This window comes from Staurois parvus, unplaced genomic scaffold, assembly GCF_062004578.1.
Source record: "Staurois parvus isolate SC_StPar_1 unplaced genomic scaffold, SC_StPar_1.0 ptg000011l, whole genome shotgun sequence".
Taxonomy (NCBI): domain Eukaryota; kingdom Metazoa; phylum Chordata; class Amphibia; order Anura; family Ranidae; genus Staurois; species Staurois parvus.
Window position 1 is genome coordinate 21,622,607 of NW_028317807.1, and position 16,146 is coordinate 21,638,752.

General features: G+C 46.3%; 36 non-coding genes across 36 annotated transcripts; all 36 read right to left on the reverse strand.

The window, feature by feature from the left end:
* Window positions 1–241: 241 nt before the first annotated feature.
* Window positions 242–313, reverse strand: TRNAC-GCA (transfer RNA cysteine (anticodon GCA)). The gene has a single exon. It is a non-coding gene; the product is annotated as a tRNA-Cys (tRNA).
* Window positions 314–616: 303 nt separating this feature from the next.
* Window positions 617–688, reverse strand: TRNAC-GCA (transfer RNA cysteine (anticodon GCA)). The gene has a single exon. It is a non-coding gene; the product is annotated as a tRNA-Cys (tRNA).
* A 116-nt stretch (window positions 689–804) lies between these two features.
* Window positions 805–876, reverse strand: TRNAC-GCA (transfer RNA cysteine (anticodon GCA)). Its single transcript has one exon. It is a non-coding gene; the product is annotated as a tRNA-Cys (tRNA).
* A 1,227-nt stretch (window positions 877–2,103) lies between these two features.
* Window positions 2,104–2,175, reverse strand: TRNAC-GCA (transfer RNA cysteine (anticodon GCA)). Its single transcript has one exon. It is a non-coding gene; the product is annotated as a tRNA-Cys (tRNA).
* A 116-nt stretch (window positions 2,176–2,291) lies between these two features.
* On the reverse strand, window positions 2,292–2,363 carry TRNAC-GCA (transfer RNA cysteine (anticodon GCA)). Its single transcript has one exon. It is a non-coding gene; the product is annotated as a tRNA-Cys (tRNA).
* A 114-nt stretch (window positions 2,364–2,477) lies between these two features.
* Window positions 2,478–2,549, reverse strand: TRNAC-GCA (transfer RNA cysteine (anticodon GCA)). Its single transcript has one exon. It is a non-coding gene; the product is annotated as a tRNA-Cys (tRNA).
* Window positions 2,550–2,853: 304 nt separating this feature from the next.
* On the reverse strand, window positions 2,854–2,925 carry TRNAC-GCA (transfer RNA cysteine (anticodon GCA)). The gene has a single exon. It is a non-coding gene; the product is annotated as a tRNA-Cys (tRNA).
* Window positions 2,926–3,597: 672 nt separating this feature from the next.
* TRNAC-GCA (transfer RNA cysteine (anticodon GCA)) lies at window positions 3,598–3,669 on the reverse strand. Its single transcript has one exon. It is a non-coding gene; the product is annotated as a tRNA-Cys (tRNA).
* A 116-nt stretch (window positions 3,670–3,785) lies between these two features.
* Window positions 3,786–3,857, reverse strand: TRNAC-GCA (transfer RNA cysteine (anticodon GCA)). The gene has a single exon. It is a non-coding gene; the product is annotated as a tRNA-Cys (tRNA).
* Window positions 3,858–3,971: 114 nt separating this feature from the next.
* On the reverse strand, window positions 3,972–4,043 carry TRNAC-GCA (transfer RNA cysteine (anticodon GCA)). Its single transcript has one exon. It is a non-coding gene; the product is annotated as a tRNA-Cys (tRNA).
* A 489-nt stretch (window positions 4,044–4,532) lies between these two features.
* Window positions 4,533–4,604, reverse strand: TRNAC-GCA (transfer RNA cysteine (anticodon GCA)). Its single transcript has one exon. It is a non-coding gene; the product is annotated as a tRNA-Cys (tRNA).
* Window positions 4,605–5,276: 672 nt separating this feature from the next.
* Window positions 5,277–5,348, reverse strand: TRNAC-GCA (transfer RNA cysteine (anticodon GCA)). Its single transcript has one exon. It is a non-coding gene; the product is annotated as a tRNA-Cys (tRNA).
* A 116-nt stretch (window positions 5,349–5,464) lies between these two features.
* Window positions 5,465–5,536, reverse strand: TRNAC-GCA (transfer RNA cysteine (anticodon GCA)). Its single transcript has one exon. It is a non-coding gene; the product is annotated as a tRNA-Cys (tRNA).
* Window positions 5,537–5,650: 114 nt separating this feature from the next.
* TRNAC-GCA (transfer RNA cysteine (anticodon GCA)) lies at window positions 5,651–5,722 on the reverse strand. The gene has a single exon. It is a non-coding gene; the product is annotated as a tRNA-Cys (tRNA).
* A 491-nt stretch (window positions 5,723–6,213) lies between these two features.
* Window positions 6,214–6,285, reverse strand: TRNAC-GCA (transfer RNA cysteine (anticodon GCA)). Its single transcript has one exon. It is a non-coding gene; the product is annotated as a tRNA-Cys (tRNA).
* Window positions 6,286–6,398: 113 nt separating this feature from the next.
* On the reverse strand, window positions 6,399–6,470 carry TRNAC-GCA (transfer RNA cysteine (anticodon GCA)). The gene has a single exon. It is a non-coding gene; the product is annotated as a tRNA-Cys (tRNA).
* A 116-nt stretch (window positions 6,471–6,586) lies between these two features.
* On the reverse strand, window positions 6,587–6,658 carry TRNAC-GCA (transfer RNA cysteine (anticodon GCA)). Its single transcript has one exon. It is a non-coding gene; the product is annotated as a tRNA-Cys (tRNA).
* Window positions 6,659–7,334: 676 nt separating this feature from the next.
* On the reverse strand, window positions 7,335–7,406 carry TRNAC-GCA (transfer RNA cysteine (anticodon GCA)). Its single transcript has one exon. It is a non-coding gene; the product is annotated as a tRNA-Cys (tRNA).
* Window positions 7,407–8,081: 675 nt separating this feature from the next.
* Window positions 8,082–8,153, reverse strand: TRNAC-GCA (transfer RNA cysteine (anticodon GCA)). Its single transcript has one exon. It is a non-coding gene; the product is annotated as a tRNA-Cys (tRNA).
* A 303-nt stretch (window positions 8,154–8,456) lies between these two features.
* TRNAC-GCA (transfer RNA cysteine (anticodon GCA)) lies at window positions 8,457–8,528 on the reverse strand. The gene has a single exon. It is a non-coding gene; the product is annotated as a tRNA-Cys (tRNA).
* A 116-nt stretch (window positions 8,529–8,644) lies between these two features.
* TRNAC-GCA (transfer RNA cysteine (anticodon GCA)) lies at window positions 8,645–8,716 on the reverse strand. The gene has a single exon. It is a non-coding gene; the product is annotated as a tRNA-Cys (tRNA).
* A 1,220-nt stretch (window positions 8,717–9,936) lies between these two features.
* On the reverse strand, window positions 9,937–10,008 carry TRNAC-GCA (transfer RNA cysteine (anticodon GCA)). The gene has a single exon. It is a non-coding gene; the product is annotated as a tRNA-Cys (tRNA).
* A 302-nt stretch (window positions 10,009–10,310) lies between these two features.
* Window positions 10,311–10,382, reverse strand: TRNAC-GCA (transfer RNA cysteine (anticodon GCA)). Its single transcript has one exon. It is a non-coding gene; the product is annotated as a tRNA-Cys (tRNA).
* Window positions 10,383–10,870: 488 nt separating this feature from the next.
* On the reverse strand, window positions 10,871–10,942 carry TRNAC-GCA (transfer RNA cysteine (anticodon GCA)). The gene has a single exon. It is a non-coding gene; the product is annotated as a tRNA-Cys (tRNA).
* Window positions 10,943–11,429: 487 nt separating this feature from the next.
* Window positions 11,430–11,501, reverse strand: TRNAC-GCA (transfer RNA cysteine (anticodon GCA)). The gene has a single exon. It is a non-coding gene; the product is annotated as a tRNA-Cys (tRNA).
* A 116-nt stretch (window positions 11,502–11,617) lies between these two features.
* TRNAC-GCA (transfer RNA cysteine (anticodon GCA)) lies at window positions 11,618–11,689 on the reverse strand. The gene has a single exon. It is a non-coding gene; the product is annotated as a tRNA-Cys (tRNA).
* Window positions 11,690–11,803: 114 nt separating this feature from the next.
* Window positions 11,804–11,875, reverse strand: TRNAC-GCA (transfer RNA cysteine (anticodon GCA)). Its single transcript has one exon. It is a non-coding gene; the product is annotated as a tRNA-Cys (tRNA).
* Window positions 11,876–12,364: 489 nt separating this feature from the next.
* TRNAC-GCA (transfer RNA cysteine (anticodon GCA)) lies at window positions 12,365–12,436 on the reverse strand. Its single transcript has one exon. It is a non-coding gene; the product is annotated as a tRNA-Cys (tRNA).
* A 486-nt stretch (window positions 12,437–12,922) lies between these two features.
* TRNAC-GCA (transfer RNA cysteine (anticodon GCA)) lies at window positions 12,923–12,994 on the reverse strand. The gene has a single exon. It is a non-coding gene; the product is annotated as a tRNA-Cys (tRNA).
* Window positions 12,995–13,485: 491 nt separating this feature from the next.
* TRNAC-GCA (transfer RNA cysteine (anticodon GCA)) lies at window positions 13,486–13,557 on the reverse strand. The gene has a single exon. It is a non-coding gene; the product is annotated as a tRNA-Cys (tRNA).
* A 302-nt stretch (window positions 13,558–13,859) lies between these two features.
* On the reverse strand, window positions 13,860–13,931 carry TRNAC-GCA (transfer RNA cysteine (anticodon GCA)). The gene has a single exon. It is a non-coding gene; the product is annotated as a tRNA-Cys (tRNA).
* Window positions 13,932–14,418: 487 nt separating this feature from the next.
* Window positions 14,419–14,490, reverse strand: TRNAC-GCA (transfer RNA cysteine (anticodon GCA)). Its single transcript has one exon. It is a non-coding gene; the product is annotated as a tRNA-Cys (tRNA).
* Window positions 14,491–14,975: 485 nt separating this feature from the next.
* TRNAC-GCA (transfer RNA cysteine (anticodon GCA)) lies at window positions 14,976–15,047 on the reverse strand. Its single transcript has one exon. It is a non-coding gene; the product is annotated as a tRNA-Cys (tRNA).
* A 302-nt stretch (window positions 15,048–15,349) lies between these two features.
* On the reverse strand, window positions 15,350–15,421 carry TRNAC-GCA (transfer RNA cysteine (anticodon GCA)). The gene has a single exon. It is a non-coding gene; the product is annotated as a tRNA-Cys (tRNA).
* Window positions 15,422–15,720: 299 nt separating this feature from the next.
* TRNAC-GCA (transfer RNA cysteine (anticodon GCA)) lies at window positions 15,721–15,792 on the reverse strand. Its single transcript has one exon. It is a non-coding gene; the product is annotated as a tRNA-Cys (tRNA).
* A 113-nt stretch (window positions 15,793–15,905) lies between these two features.
* Window positions 15,906–15,977, reverse strand: TRNAC-GCA (transfer RNA cysteine (anticodon GCA)). The gene has a single exon. It is a non-coding gene; the product is annotated as a tRNA-Cys (tRNA).
* Window positions 15,978–16,146: the final 169 nt, after the last annotated feature.

Sequence of the window (16,146 nt, forward strand, 5' to 3'; positions counted from 1 at the left end):
ATCGGAGAGAATCGGAAAACACGTTCGCCAGCTTCCTTTTTCTTGGCAAAAAGTAGAGGAGGCACCCGGATTTGAACCGAAGACCTCTCGATCTGCAGTTGAATGCTCTGCCACTGAGCTATGCCCCCTTTGGCTTTTCTGGGTTTTTTTCTTTTTTTTTCTATTCGTTCTATCTCTTTAAACACATCAGAGAGAATCGGCAAACACGTTCGCCGGCTTCCCTTTTCTGGGCAAAAGGTAGAGGGGGCACCCGGATTTGAACCGAAGACCTCTCGATCTGCAGTCGAATGCTCTGCCACTGAGCTATGCCCCCTTAGGCTTTTCTGGCGTTTTTTACATTTTTTTTTCTATTCGTTCTATCTCTTTAAACACATCGGAGAGAATCGGCAAACACGTTCGCCGGCTTCCCTTTTCTGGGCAAAAGGTAGAGGGGGCTCCCGGATTTGAACCGAAGACCTCTCGATCTGCAGTCGAATGCTCTGCCACTGAGCTATGCCTCTTTTAGTTTCTCTAGCGTTTTTTACATTTTTTTTTTCTATTCGTTCTAGCTCTTTAAACACATCGGAGAGAATCGGCAAACACGTTCGCCGGCTTCCCTTTTCTGGGCAAAAGGTAGAGGGGGCACCCGGACTTGAACCGAAGACCTCTCGATCTGCAGTCGAATGCTCTGCCACTGAGCTATGCCCCCTTTGGCTTTTCAGGCGTTTTTTACATTTTTTTTTTCTATTCGTTCTATCTCTTTAAACACATCGGAGGGAATCGGAAAACACGTTCGCCGGCTTCCCTTTTCTGGGCAAAATGTAGAGGGGGCACCCGGATTTGAACCGAAGACCTCTCGATCTGCAGTCGAATGCTCTGCCACTGAGCTATGCCCCCTTTGGCTTTTCTGTTGTTTTTTACATTTTTTTTTTCTATTCGTTCTATCTCTTTAAACACATCGGAGAGAATCGAAAAACACGTTCGCCGGCTTCCTTTTTCTTGGCAAAAGGTAGAGGGGACACGCGGATTTGAACCGAAGACCTCTCGATCTGCAGTCGAATGCCCCGACACTGAGCTATGCCCCCTTTAGCTTTTCTGGCGTTTTTTACATTTTTTTTTTCTATTCTGTCTAGCTCTTTAAACACATCGGAGAGAATCGGCAAACACGTTCGCCGGCTTCCCTTTTCTGGGCAAAATGTATAGGGGGCACCCAGATTTGAACCGAAGACCTCTCGATCTGCAGTCGAATGCTCTGCCACTGAGCTATGCCCCCTTCGGCTTTTCTGGGTTTTTTTCATTTTTTTTCTATTTCTTTAAACACATCGGAGAGAGTCGGCAAACACGTTCGCCGGCTTCCCTTTTCTGGGCAAAATGTAGAGGGGGTACCCGGATTTGAACCGAAGACCTCTCGATCTGCAGTCGAATGCTCTGCCACTGAGCTATGCCCCCTTTGGTTTTTCAGGCGTTTTTTACATTTTTTTTTTCTATTCGTTCTATCTCTTTAAACACATCGGAGGGAATCGGAAAACACGTTCGCCGGCTTCCCTTTTCTGGGCAAAAGGTAGAGGGGGCACCCGGATTTGAACCGAAGACCTCTTGATCTGCAGTTGAATGCTCTGCCACTGAGCTATGCCCCCTTAGGCTTTTCTGGCGTTTTTTACATTTTTTTTTCTATTCGTTCTATCTCTTTAAACACATCGGAGAGAATCGGCAAACACGTTCGCCGGCTTCCCTTTTCTGGGCAAAATGTAGAGGGGGTACCCGGATTTGAACCGAAGACCTCTCGATCTGCAGTCGAATGCTCTGCCACTGAGCTATGCCCCCTTAGGCTTTTCTGGCGTTTTTTACATTTTTTTTTCTATTCGTTCTATCTCTTTAAACACATCGGAGAGAATCGAAAAACACGTTCGCCGGCTTCCTTTTTCTTGGCAAAAGGTAGAGGGGGCACCCGGATTTGAACCGAAGACCTCTCGATCTGCAGTTGAACGCTCTGCCACTGAGCTATGCCCCCTTAGGCTTTTCTGGGTTTTTTTCTTTTTTTTTCTATTCGTTCTATCTCTTTAAACACATCAGAGAGAATCGGCAAACACGTTCGCCGGCTTCACTTTTCTGGGCAAAAGGTAGAGGGGGCACCCGGATTTGAACCGAAGACCTCTCGATCTGCAGTCGAATGCTCTGCCACTGAGCTATGCCCCCTTTAGTTTTTCTGGCGTTTTTTACATTTTTTTTTTCTATTCGTTCTAGCTCATTAAACACATCGGAGAGAATCGGCAAACACGTTCGCCGGCTTCGCTTTTCTGGGCAAAAGGTAGAGGGGGCACCCGGATTTGAACCGAAGACCTCTCGATCTGCAGTCGAATGCTCTGCCACTGAGCTATACCCCCTTCGACTTTTCTTGGTTTTTTTTCATTTTTTTTCTATTTGTTCTATCTCTTTAAACACATCAGAGAGAATCGGCAAACACGTTCGCCGGCTTCCCTTTTCTGGGCAAAATGTAGAGGGGGCAGCCGGATTTGAACCGAAGACCTCTCGATCTGCAGTCGAATGCTCTGCCACTGAGCTATGCCCCCTTTGGCTTTTCTGCCGTTTTTTACATTTTTTTTTTCTATTCGTACTATCTCTTTAAACACATCGGAGAGAATCGGCAAACACGTTCGCCGGCTTCCCTTTTCTGGGCAAAAGGTAGAGGGGGCACCTGGATTTGAACCGAAGACCTCTCGATCTGCAGTCGAATGCTCTGCCACTGATCTATACCATCTTTGGCTTTTTTGTTTTTTTTTACATTTTTTTTTTCTATTCGTTCTATCTCTTTAAACACATCGGAGAGAATCGAAAAACACGTTCGCCGGCTTCCTTTTTCTTGGCAAAAGGTCGAGGGGGCACCCGGATTTGAACCGAAGACCTCTCGATCTGCAGTCGAATGCTCTGCCACTGAGCTATGCCCCCTTTGGCTTTTCTGGGTTTTTTTCTTTTTTTTTCTATTCGTTCTATCTCTTTAAACACATCAGAGAGAATCGGCAAACACGTTCGCCGGCTTCCCTTTTCTGGGCAAAATGTAGAGGGGGCACCTGGATTTGAACCGAAGACCTCTTGATCTGCAGTCGAATGCTCTGCCACTGAGCTATGCCCCCTTTGGTTTTTCTAGCGTTTTTTACATTTTTTTTTCTATTCGTTCTATCTCTTTAAACACATCGGAGAGAATCGGCAAACACGTTCGCCTGCTTCCCTTTTCTGGGCAAAGGGTAGAGGGGGCACCTGGATTTGAACCGAAGACCTCTTGATCTGCAGTCGAATGCTCTGCCACTGAGCTATGCCCCCTTAGGCTTTTCTGGAGTTTTTTACATTTTTTTTTCTATTCGTTCTATCTCTTTAAACACATCGGAGAGAATCGAAAAACACGTTCGCCGGCTTCCTTTTTCTTGGCAAAAGGTAGAGGGGGCACCCGGATTTGAACCGAAGACCTCTCGATCTGCAGTTGAACGCTCTGCCACTGAGCTATGCCCCCTTAGGCTTTTCTGTGTTTTTTTCTTTTTTTTTCTATTCGTTCTATCTCTTTAAACACATCAGAGAGAATCGGCAAACACGTTCGCCGGCTTCCCTTTTCTGGGCAAAAGGTAGAGAGGGCACCCGGATTTGAACCGAAGACCTCTCGATCTGCAGTCGAATGCTCTGCCACTGAGCTATGCCCCCTTTAGTTTTTCTGGCGTTTTTTACATTTTTTTTTTCTATTCGTTCTAGCTCTTTAAACACATCGGAGAGAATCGGCAAACACGTTCGCCGGCTTCGCTTTTCTGGGCAAAAGGTAGAGGGGGCACCCGGATTTGAACCGAAGACCTCTCGATCTGCAGTCGAATGCTCTGCCACTGAGCTATACCCCCTTCGACTTTTCTTGGTTTTTTTTCATTTTTTTTCTATTTGTTCTATCTCTTTAAACACATCGGAGAGAATCGGCAAACACGTTCGCCGGCTTCCCTTTTCTGGGCAAAATGTAGAGGGGGCAGCCGGATTTGAACCGAAGACCTCTCGATCTGCAGTCGAATGCTCTGCCACTGAGCTATGCCCCCTTTGGCTTTTCTGCCGTTTTTTACATTTTTTTTTTCTATTCGTACTATCTCTTTAAACACATCGGAGAGAATCGGCAAACACGTTCGCCGGCTTCCCTTTTCTGGGCAAAAGGTAGAGGGGGCACCTGAATTTGAACCGAAGACCTCTCGATCTGCAGTCGAATGCTCTGCCACTGAGCTATACCATCTTTGGCTCTTTTGTCATTTTTTACATTTTTTTTTTCTATTCGTTCTATCTCTTTAAACACATTGGAGAGAATCGAAAAACACGTTCGCCGGCTTCCCTTTTCTGGGCAAAAGGTAGAGGGGGCACCCGGATTTGAACCGAAGACCTCTCGATCTGCAGTTCAATGCTCTGCCACTGAGCTATGCCCCCTTTGGCTTTTCTGGGTTTTTTTCTTTTTTTTTCTATTCGTACTATCTCTTTAAACACATCATAGAGAATCGGCAAACACGTTCGCCGGCTTCCCTTTTCTGGGCAAAAGGTAGAGGGGGCAACCGGATTTGAACCGAAGACCTCTCGATCTGCAGTCGAATGCTCTGCCACTGAGCTATGCCCCCTTAGGCTTTTCTGGGTTTTTTTCTTTTTTTTTCTATTCGTTCTATCTCTTTAAACACATCAGAGAGAATCGGCAAACACGTTCGCCGGCTTCCCTTTTCTGGGCAAAAGGTGGAGGGGGCACACGGATCTGAACCGAAGACCTCTCGATCTGCAGTCGAATGCTCTGCCACTGAGCTATAGCCCCTTCTGCTTTTCTTGTTTTTTTTTCATTTTTTTTCTATTTGTTCTATCTATTTAAACACATCGGAGAGAATCGGCAAACACGTTCGCCGGCTTCCCTTTTCTGGGCAGAATGTAGAGGGGGCACCCGATTTGAACCAAAGACCTCTCGATTCTCCAGTCGAATGCTCTGCCACTGAGCTATGCCCCCTTTGGCTTTTCTGGCGTTTTTTACATTTTTTTTTTCTCTTCGTACAATCTCTTTAAACACATCGGAGAGAATCGGCAAACACGTTCGCCGGCTTCCTTTTTCTTGGCAAAAGGTAGAGGGGGCACCCGGATTTGAACCGAAGACCTCTCGATCTGCAGTTGAACGCTCTGCCACTGAGCTATGCCCCCTTAGGCTTTTCTGGGTTTTTTTCTTTTTTTTTCTATTCGTTCTATCTCTTTAAACACATCAGAGAGAATCGGCAAACACGTTCGCCGGCTTCACTTTTCTGGGCAAAAGGTAGAGGGGGCACCCGGATTTGAACCGAAGACCTCTCGATCTGCAGTCGAATGCTCTGCCACTGAGCTATGCCCCCTTTAGTTTTTCTGGCGTTTTTTACATTTTTTTTTTCTATTCGTTCTAGCTCATTAAACACATCGGAGAGAATCGGCAAACACGTTCGCCGGCTTCGCTTTTCTGGGCAAAAGGTAGAGGGGGCACCCGGATTTGAACCGAAGACCTCTCGATCTGCAGTCGAATGCTCTGCCACTGAGCTATACCCCCTTCGACTTTTCTTGGTTTTTTTTCATTTTTTTTCTATTTGTTCTATCTCTTTAAACACATCGGAGAGAATCGGCAAACACGTTCGCCGGCTTCCCTTTTCTGGGCAAAATGTAGAGGGGGCAGCCGGATTTGAACCGAAGACCTCTCGATCTGCAGTCGAATGCTCTGCCACTGAGCTATGCCCCCTTTGGCTTTTCTGCCGTTTTTTACATTTTTTTTTTCTATTCGTACTATCTCTTTAAACACATCGGAGAGAATCGGCAAACACGTTCGCCGGCTTCCCTTTTCTGGGCAAAAGGTAGAGGGGGCACCTGAATTTGAACCGAAGACCTCTCGATCTGCAGTCGAATGCTCTGCCACTGAGCTATACCATCTTTGGCTCTTTTGTCATTTTTTACATTTTTTTTTTCTATTCGTTCTATCTCTTTAAACACATTGGAGAGAATCGAAAAACACGTTCGCCGGCTTCCCTTTTCTGGGCAAAAGGTAGAGGGGGCTCCCGAATTTGAACCGAAGACCTCTCGATCTGCAGTCGAATGCTCTGCCACTGAGCTATGCCCCCTTTAGTTTTTCTGGCTTTTTTACATTTTTTTTTTCTATTCGTTCTAGCTCTTTAAACACATGGGAGAGAATCGGCAAACACGTTCGCCGGCTTCCCTTTTCTGGGCAAAAGGTAGAGGGGGCACCCGGATTTGAACCAAAGACCTCTCGATCTGCAGTCGAATGCTCTGCCACTGAGCTATACCCCCTTCGGCTTTTCATATTTTTTTTCATTTTTTTTCTATTTGTTCTATCTCTTTAAACACATCGGAGAGAATCGGCAAACACGTTCGCCGGCTTCCCTTTTCTGGGCAAAATGTAGAGGGGGCACCCGGATTTGAACCGAAGACCTCTCGATCTGCAGTCGAATGCTCTGCCACTGAGCTATGCCCCCTTTGGCTTTTCTGGCGTTTTTTACATTTTTTTTTTCTATTCGTACTATCTCTTTAAACACATCGGAGAGAATCGGCAAACACGTTCGCCGGCTTCCCTTTTCTGGGCAAAAGGTAGAGGGGGCACCCGGATTTGAACCGAAGACCTCTCGATCTGCAGTCGAATGCTCTGCCACTGAGCTATGCCCCCTTTGGTTTTTCTAGCCTTTTTTACATTTTTTTTTCTATTCGTTCTATCGCTTTAAACACATTGGAGAGAATCGGCAAACACGTTCGCCGGCTTCCCTTTTCTGGGCAAAAGGTAGAGGGGGCACCCGGATTTGAACCGAAGACCTCTTGATCTGCAGTCGAATGCTCTGCCACTGAGCTATGCCCCCTTAGGCCTTTCTGGCGTTTTTTACATTTTTTTTTTCTATTCGTTCTATCTCTTTAAACACATCGGAGAGAATCGGCAAACACGTTCGCCGGCTTCCCTTTTCTTGGTAAAATGTAGAGGTGGCACCCGGATTTGAACCGAAGACCTCTCGATCTGCAGTTGAATGCTCTGCCACTGAGCTATGCCCCCTTTGGCTTTTCTGGGTTTTTTTCTTTTTTTTTCTAGTCGTTCTATCTCTTTAAACACATCAGAGAGAATCGGCAAACACGTTTGCCGGCTTCCCTTTTCTGGGCAAAAGGTAGAGGGGGCTCCCGGATTTGAACCGAAGACCTCTCGATCTGCAGTCGAATGCTCTGCCACTGAGCTATGCCCCCTTTAGTTTTTCTGGCGTTTTTTACATTTTTTTTTTCTATTCGTTCTAGCTCTTTAAACACATCGGAGAGAATCGGCAAACACGTTCGCCGGCTTCCCTTTTCTAGGCAAAAGGTAGAGGTGGCACCCGGATTTGAACCGAAGACCTCTCGATCTGCAGTCGAATGCTCTGCCACTGAGCTATGCCCCCTTTGGCTTTTCAGGCGTTTTTTACATTTTTTTTTTCTATTCGTTCTATCTCTTTAAACACATCGGAGGGAATCGGAAAACACGTTCGCCGGCTTCCCTTTTCTGGGCAAAAGGTAGAGGGGGCACCCGGATTTGAACCGAAGACCTCTTGATCTGCAGTCGAATGCTCTGCCACTGAGCTATGCCCCCTTAGGCTTTTCTGGCGTTTTTTACATTTTTTTTTCTATTCGTTCTATCTCTTTAAACACATCGGAGAGAATCGGCAAACACGTTCGCCGGCTTCCCTTTTCTGGGCAAAATGTAGAGGGGGTACCCGGATTTGAACCAAAGACCTCTCGATCTGCAGTCGAATTCTCTGCCACTGAGCTATGCCCCCTTTGGTTTTTCAGGCGTTTTTTACATTTTTTTTTCTATTCGTTCTATCTCTTTTAACACATCGGAGAGAATCGGAAAACACGTTCGCCAGCTTCCTTTTTCTTGGCAAAAAGTAGAGGAGGCACCCGGATTTGAACCGAAGACCTCTCGATCTGCAGTTGAATGCTCTGCCACTGAGCTATGCCCCCTTTGGCTTTTCTGGGTTTTTTTCTTTTTTTTTCTATTCGTTCTATCTCTTTAAACACATCAGAGAGAATCGGCAAACACGTTCGCCGGCTTCCCTTTTCTGGGCAAAAGGTAGAGGGGGCACCCGGATTTGAACCGAAGACCTCTCGATCTGCAGTCGAATGCTCTTCCACTGAGCTATGCCCCCTTAGGCTTTTCTGGCGTTTTTTACATTTTTTTTTCTATTCGTTCTATCTCTTTAAACACATCGGAGAGAATCGGCAAACACGTTCGCCGGCTTCCCTTTTCTGGGCAAAAGGTAGAGGGGGCTCCCGGATTTGAACCGAAGACCTCTCGATCTGCAGTCGAATGCTCTGCCACTGAGCTATGCCTCTTTTAGTTTCTCTAGCGTTTTTTACATTTTTTTTTTCTATTCGTTCTAGCTCTTTAAACACATCGGAGAGAATCGGCAAACACGTTCGCCGGCTTCCCTTTTCTGGGCAAAAGGTAGAGGGGGCACCCGGACTTGAACCGAAGACCTCTCGATCTGCAGTCGAATGCTCTGCCACTGAGCTATGCCCCCTTTGGCTTTTCAGGCGTTTTTTACATTTTTTTTTTCTATTCGTTCTATCTCTTTAAACACATCGGAGGGAATCGGAAAACACGTTCGCCGGCTTCCCTTTTCTGGGCAAAATGTAGAAGGGGCACCCGGATTTGAACCGAAGACCTCTCGATCTGCAGTCGAATGCTCTGCCACTGAGCTATGCCCCCTTTGGCTATTCTGTTGTTTTTTACATTTTTTTTTTCTATTCGTTCTATCTCTTTAAACACATCGGAGAGAATCGAAAAACACGTTCGCCGGCTTCCTTTTTCTTGGCAAAAGGTAGAGGGGACACGCGGATTTGAACCGAAGACCTCTCGATCTGCAGTCGAATGCCCCGACACTGAGCTATGCCCCCTTTAGCTTTTCTGGCGTTTTTTACATTTTTTTTTTCTATTCTGTCTAGCTCTTTAAACACATCGGAGAGAATCGGCAAACACGTTCGCCGGCTTCCCTTTTCTGGGCAAAATGTATAGGGGGCACCCAGATTTGAACCGAAGACCTCTCGATCTGCAGTCGAATGCTCTGCCACTGAGCTATGCCCCCTTCGGCTTTTCTGGGTTTTTTTCATTTTTTTTCTATTTCTTTAAACACATCGGAGAGAGTCGGCAAACACGTTCGCCGGCTTCCCTTTTCTGGGCAAAATGTAGAGGGGGTACCCGGATTTGAACCGAAGACCTCTCGATCTGCAGTCGAATGCTCTGCCACTGAGCTATGCCCCCTTTGGTTTTTCAGGCGTTTTTTACATTTTTTTTTTCTATTCGTTCTATCTCTTAAAACACATCGGAGGGAATCGGAAAACACGGCTTCCCTTTTCTGGGCAAAAGGTAGAGGGGGCACCCGGATTTGAACCGAAGACCTCTTGATCTGCAGTTGAATGCTCTGCCACTGAGCTATGCCCCCTTAGGCTTTTCTGGCGTTTTTTACATTTTTTTTTCTATTCGTTCTATCTCTTTAAACACATCGGAGAGAATCGGCAAACACGTTCGCCGGCTTCCCTTTTCTGGGCAAAATGTAGAGGGGGTACCCGGATTTGAACCGAAGACCTCTCGATCTGCAGTCGAATGCTCTGCCACTGAGCTATGCCCCCTTAGGCTTTTCTGGCGTTTTTTACATTTTTTTTTCTATTCGTTCTATCTCTTTAAACACATCGGAGAGAATCGAAAAACACGTTCGCCGGCTTCCTTTTTCTTGGCAAAAGGTAGAGGGGGCACCCGGATTTGAACCGAAGACCTCTCGATCTGCAGTTGAACGCTCTGCCACTGAGCTATGCCCCCTTAGGCTTTTCTGGGTTTTTTTCTTTTTTTTTCTATTCGTTCTATCTCTTTAAACACATCAGAGAGAATCGGCAAACACGTTCGCCGGCTTCACTTTTCTGGGCAAAAGGTAGAGGGGGCACCCGGATTTGAACCGAAGACCTCTCGATCTGCAGTCGAATGCTCTGCCACTGAGCTATGCCCCCTTTAGTTTTTCTGGCGTTTTTTACATTTTTTTTTTCTATTCGTTCTAGCTCTTTAAACACATCGGAGAGAATCGGCAAACACGTTCGCCGGCTTCGCTTTTCTGGGCAAAAGGTAGAGGGGGCACCCGGATTTGAACCGAAGAACTCTCGATCTGCAGTCGAATGCTCTGCCACTGAGCTATACCCCCTTCGACTTTTCTTGGTTTTTTTTCATTTTTTTTCTATTTGTTCTATCTCTTTAAACACATCGGAGAGAATCGGCAAACACGTTCGCCGGCTTCCCTTTTCTGGGCAAAATGTAGAGGGGGCAGCCGGATTTGAACCGAAGACCTCTCGATCTGCAGTCGAATGCTCTGCCACTGAGCTATGCCCCCTTTGGCTTTTCTGCCGTTTTTTACATTTTTTTTTTCTATTCGTACTATCTCTTTAAACACATCGGAGAGAATCGGCAAACACGTTCGCCGGCTTCCCTTTTCTGGGCAAAAGGTAGAGGGGGCACCTGGATTTGAACCGAAGACCTCTCGATCTGCAGTCGAATGCTCTGCCACTGATCTATACCATCTTTGGCTTTTTTGTTTTTTTTTACATTTTTTTTTCTATTCGTTCTATCTCTTTAAACACATCGGAGAGAATCGAAAAACACGTTCGCCGGCTTCCTTTTTCTTGGCAAAAGGTCGAGGGGGCACCCGGATTTCAACCGAAGACCTCTCGATCTGCAGTCGAATGCTCTGCCACTGAGCTATGCCCCCTTTGGCTTTTCTGGGTTTTTTTCTTTTTTTTTCTATTCGTTCTATCTCTTTAAACACATCAGAGAGAATCGGCAAACACGTTCGCCGGCTTCCCTTTTCTGGGCAAAATGTAGAGGGGGCACCTGGATTTGAACCGAAGACCTCTCGATCTGCAGTCGAATGCTCTGCCACTGAGCTATGCCCCCTTTGGTTTTTCTAGCGTTTTTTACATTTTTTTTTCTATTCGTTCTATCTCTTTAAACACATCGGAGAGAATCGGCAAACACGTTCGCCTGCTTCCCTTTTCTGGGCAAAGGGTAGAGGGGGCACCTGGATTTGAACCGAAGACCTCTTGATCTGCAGTCGAATGCTCTGCCACTGAGCTATGCCCCCTTAGGCTTTTCTGGCGTTTTTTACATTTTTTTTTCTATTCGTTCTATCTCTTTAAACACATCGGAGAGAATCGAAAAACACGTTCGCCGGCTTCCTTTTTCTTGGCAAAAGGTAGAGGGGGCACCCGGATTTGAACCGAAGACCTCTCGATCTGCAGTTGAACGCTCTGCCACTGAGCTATGCCCCCTTAGGCTTTTCTGGGTTTTTTTCTTTTTTTTTCTATTCGTTCTATCTCTTTAAACACATCAGAGACAATCGGCAAACACGTTCGCCGGCTTCCCTTTTCTGGGCAAAAGGTAGAGGGGGCACCCGGATTTGAACCGAAGACCTCTCGATCTGCAGTCGAATGCTCTGCCACTGAGCTATGCCCCCTTTAGTTTTTCTGGCGTTTTTTACATTTTTTTTTTCTATTCGTTCTAGCTCTTTAAACACATCGGAGAGAATCGGCAAACACGTTCGCCGGCTTCGCTTTTCTGGGCAAAAGGTAGAGGGGGCACCCGGATTTGAACCGAAGACCTCTCGATCTGCAGTCGAATGCTCTGCCACTGAGCTATACCCCCTTCGACTTTTCTTGGTTTTTTTTCATTTTTTTTCTATTTGTTCTATCTCTTTAAACACATCGGAGAGAATCGGCAAACACGTTCGCCGGCTTCCCTTTTCTGGGCAAAATGTAGAGGGGGCAGCCGGATTTGAACCGAAGACCTCTCGATCTGCAGTCGAATGCTCTGCCACTGAGCTATGCCCCCTTTGGCTTTTCTGCCGTTTTTTACATTTTTTTTTTCTATTCGTACTATCTCTTTAAACACATCGGAGAGAATCGGCAAACACGTTCGCCGGCTTCCCTTTTCTGGGCAAAAGGTAGAGGGGGCACCTGAATTTGAACCGAAGACCTCTCGATCTGCAGTCGAATGCTCTGCCACTGAGCTATACCATCTTTGGCTCTTTTGCCATTTTTTACATTTTTTTTTTCTATTCGTTCTATCTCTTTAAACACATTGGAGAGAATCGAAAAACACGTTCGCCGGCTTCCCTTTTCTGGGCAAAAGGTAGAGGGGGCACCCGGATTTGAACCGAAGACCTCTCGATCTGCAGTTCAATGCTCTGCCACTGAGCTATGCCCCCTTTGGCTTTTCTGGGTTTTTTTCTTTTTTTTTCTATTCGTACTATCTCTTTAAACACATCATAGAGAATCGGCAAACACGTTCGCCGGCTTCCCTTTTCTGGGCAAAAGGTAGAGGGGGCAACCGGATTTGAACCGAAGACCTCTCGATCTGCAGTCGAATGCTCTGCCACTGAGCTATGCCCCCTTAGGCTTTTCTGGGTTTTTTTCTTTTTTTTTCTATTCGTTCTATCTCTTTAAACACATCAGAGAGAATCGGCAAACACGTTCGCCGGCTTCCCTTTTCTGGGCAAAAGGTGGAGGGGGCACCCGGATCTGAACCGAAGACCTCTCGATCTGCAGTCGAATGCTCTGCCACTGAGCTATAGCCCCTTCTGCTTTTCTTGTTTTTTTTTCATTTTTTTTCTATTTGTTCTATCTATTTAAACACATCGGAGAGAATCGGCAAACACGTTCGCCGGCTTCCCTTTTCTGGGCAGAATGTAGAGGGGGCACCCGATTTGAACCAAAGACCTCTCGATTCTCCAGTCGAATGCTCTGCCACTGAGCTATGCCCCCTTTGGCTTTTCTGGCGTTTTTTACATTTTTTTTTCTCTTCGTACTATCTCTTTAAACACATCGGAGAGAATCGGCAAACACGTTCGCCGGCTTCCCTTTTCTGGGCAAAAGGTAGAGGGGGCACCTGGATTTGAACCGAAGACCTCTCGATCTGCAGTCGAATGCTCTGCCACTGAGCTATGCCCCCTTTGGCTTTTCTGTCGTTTTTTACATTTTTTTTTTCTATTCGTTCTATCTCTTTAAACACATCGGAGAGAATCGGCAAACACGTTCGCCGGCTTCCCTTTTCTGGGCAAAAGGTCGAGGGGGCACCCGGATTTGAACAGAAGACCTCTCGATCTGCAGTCGAATGCTCTGCCACTGAGCTATGCCCCCTTTGGTTTTTCAGGTGTTTTTTACATTTTTTTTTCTATTCGTTCTATCTCTTTTAACACATCGGAGAGAATCGGAAAACACGTTCGCCGGCTTCCTTTTTCTTGGCAAAAAGTAGAGGGGGCACGCGGATTTGAACTGAAGACCTCTTGATCAGCAGTCGAATGCTCTGCCACTGAGCTATGCCCCCTTTAGCTTTTCTGGCGTTTTTTACATTTTTTTTTTCTATTTGGTCTAGCTCTTTAAACACATCGGAGAGAATCGGCAAACACGTTCGCCGGCTTCCCTTTTCTGGGCAAAAGGTAGAGGGGGCACCCGGATTTGAACCGAGGACCTCTCGATCTGCAGTCTAATGCTCTGCCACTGAGCTATGCCCCCTTAGGCTTTTCTGTTGTTTTTTTACATTTTTTTTTTCTATTCGTTCTATCTCTTTAAACACATCGGAGAGAATTGTAAAACACGTTCGCCGGCTTCCTTTTTCTTGGCAAAGGGTAGAGGGGGCACCCGGATTTGAACCGAAGACCTCTCGATCTGCAGTTGAATGCTCTGCCACTGAGCTATGCCCCCTTTGGCTTTTCTGGGTTTTTTTCTTTTTTTTTCTATTCGTACTATCTCTTTCAACACATCATAGAGAATCGGCAAACACTTTCGCCGGCTTCCCTTTTCTGGGCAAAAGGTAGAGGGGGCAACCGGATTTGAACCGAAGACCTCTCGATCTGCAGTCGAATGCTCTGCCACTGAGCTATGCCCCCTTAGGCTTTTCTGGGTTTTTTTCTTTTTTTTTCTATTCGTTCTATCTCTTTAAACACATCAGAGAGAATCGGCAAACACGTTCGCCGGCTTCCCTTTTCTGGGCAAAAGGTAGAGGGGGCAACCGGATTTGAATCGAAGACCTCTCGATCTGCAGTCGAATGCTCTGCCACTGAGCTATGCCCCCTTAGGCTTGTCTGGCGTTTTTTACATTTTTTTTCTATTCGTTCTATCTCTTTAAACACATCGGAGAGAATCGGCAAACACGTTCGCCGGCTTCCCTTTTCTGGGCAAAAGGTAGAGGGGGCACCCGGATTTGAACCGAACACCTCTCGATCTGCAGTCGAATGCTCTGCCACTGAGCTATGCCCCCTTTAGTTTTTCTGGCGTTTTTTACATTTTTTTTTTCTATTCGTTCTAGCTCTTTAAACACATCGGAGAGAATCGGCAAACACGTTCGCCGGCTTCCCTTTTCTGGGCAAAAGGTAGAGGGGGCACCCGGATTTGAACCGAAGACCTCTCGATCTGCAGTCGAATGCTCTGCCACTGAGCTATGCCCCCTTTGGCTTTTCTGGGTTTTTTTCTTTTTTTTTTATTCGTTCTATCTCTTTAAACACATCAGAGAGAATCGGCAAACACGTTCGCCGGCTTCCCTTTTCTGGGCAAAAGGTAGAGGGGGCTCCCGGATTTGAACCGAAGACCTCTCGATCTGCAGTCGAATGCTCTGCCACTGAGCTATGCCCCCTTTAGTTTTTCTGGCGTTTTTTACATTTTTTTTTCTATTCGTTCTAGCTCTTTAAACACATCGGAGAGAATCGGCAAACACGTTCGCCGGCTTCCCTTTTCTGGGCAAAATGTAGAGGGGGCAGCCGGATTTGAACCGAAGATCTCTCGATCTGCAGTCGAATGCTCTGCCACTGAGCTATACCCCCTTCAGCTTTTCTTGGTTTTTTTTCTTTTTTTTTCTATTTGTTCTATCTCTTTAAACACATCGGAGAGAATCGGCAAACACGTTCGCCGGCTTCCCTTTTCTGGGCAAAAGGTAGAGGGGGCACCCGGATTTGAACCGAAGACCTCTCGATCTGCAGTCGAATGCTCTGCCACTGAGCTATGCCCCCTTTGGCTTTTCTGTCGTTTTTTTACATTTTTTTTTTTCTATTCGTTCTATCTCTTTAAACACATCGGAGAGAATCGAAAAACACGTTCGCCGGCTTCCTTTTTCTTGGCAAAAGGTAGAGGGGCACCCGGATTTGAACTGAAGACCTCTCGATCTGCAGTTGAATGCTCTGCCACTGAGCTATGCCCCCTTTGGCTTTTCTTGGTTTTTTTCTTTTTTTTTCTATTCGTACTATCTCTTTAAACACATCATAGAGAATCGGCAAACACGTTCGCCGGCTTCCCTTTTCTGGGCAAAAGGTAGAGGTGGCACCCGGATTTGAACCGAAGACCTCTCGATCTGCAGTCGAATGCTCTGCCACTGAGCTATGCCCCCTTAGGCTTTTCTAGGTTTTTTTCTTTTTTTTTTATTCGTTCTATCTCTTTAAACACATCAGAGAGAATCGGCAAACAAGTTCGTCGGCTTCCCTTTTCTGGGCAAAAGGTAGAGGGGGCTCCCGAATTTGAACCGAAGACCTCTCGATCTGCAGTCGAATGCTCTGCCACTGAGCTATGCCCCCTTTAGTTTTTCTGGCTTTTTTACATTTTTTTTTTCTATTCGTTCTAGCTCTTTAAACACATGGGAGAGAATCGGCAAACACGTTCGCCGGCTTCCCTTTTCTGGGCAAAAGGTAGAGGGGGCACCCGGATTTGAACCGAAGACCTCTCGATCTGCAGTCGAATGCTCTGCCACTGAGCTATACCCCCTTCGTCTTTTCTTTTTTTTTTTCATTTTTTTTCTATTTGTTCTATCTCTTTAAACACATCGGAGAGAATCGGCAAACACGTTCGCCGGCTTCCCTTTTCTGGGCAAAATGTAGAGGGGGCACCCGGATTTGAACCGAAGACCTCTCGATCTGCAGTCGAATGCTCTGCCACTGAGCTATGCCCCCTTTGGCTTTTCTGGCGTTTTTTACATTTTTTTTTTCTATTCGTACTATCTCTTTAAACACATCGGAGAGAATCGGCAAACACGTTCGCCGGCTTCCCTTTTCTGGGCAAAAGGTAGAGGGGGCACCCGGATTTGAACCGAAGACCTCTCGATCTGCAGTCGAATGCTCT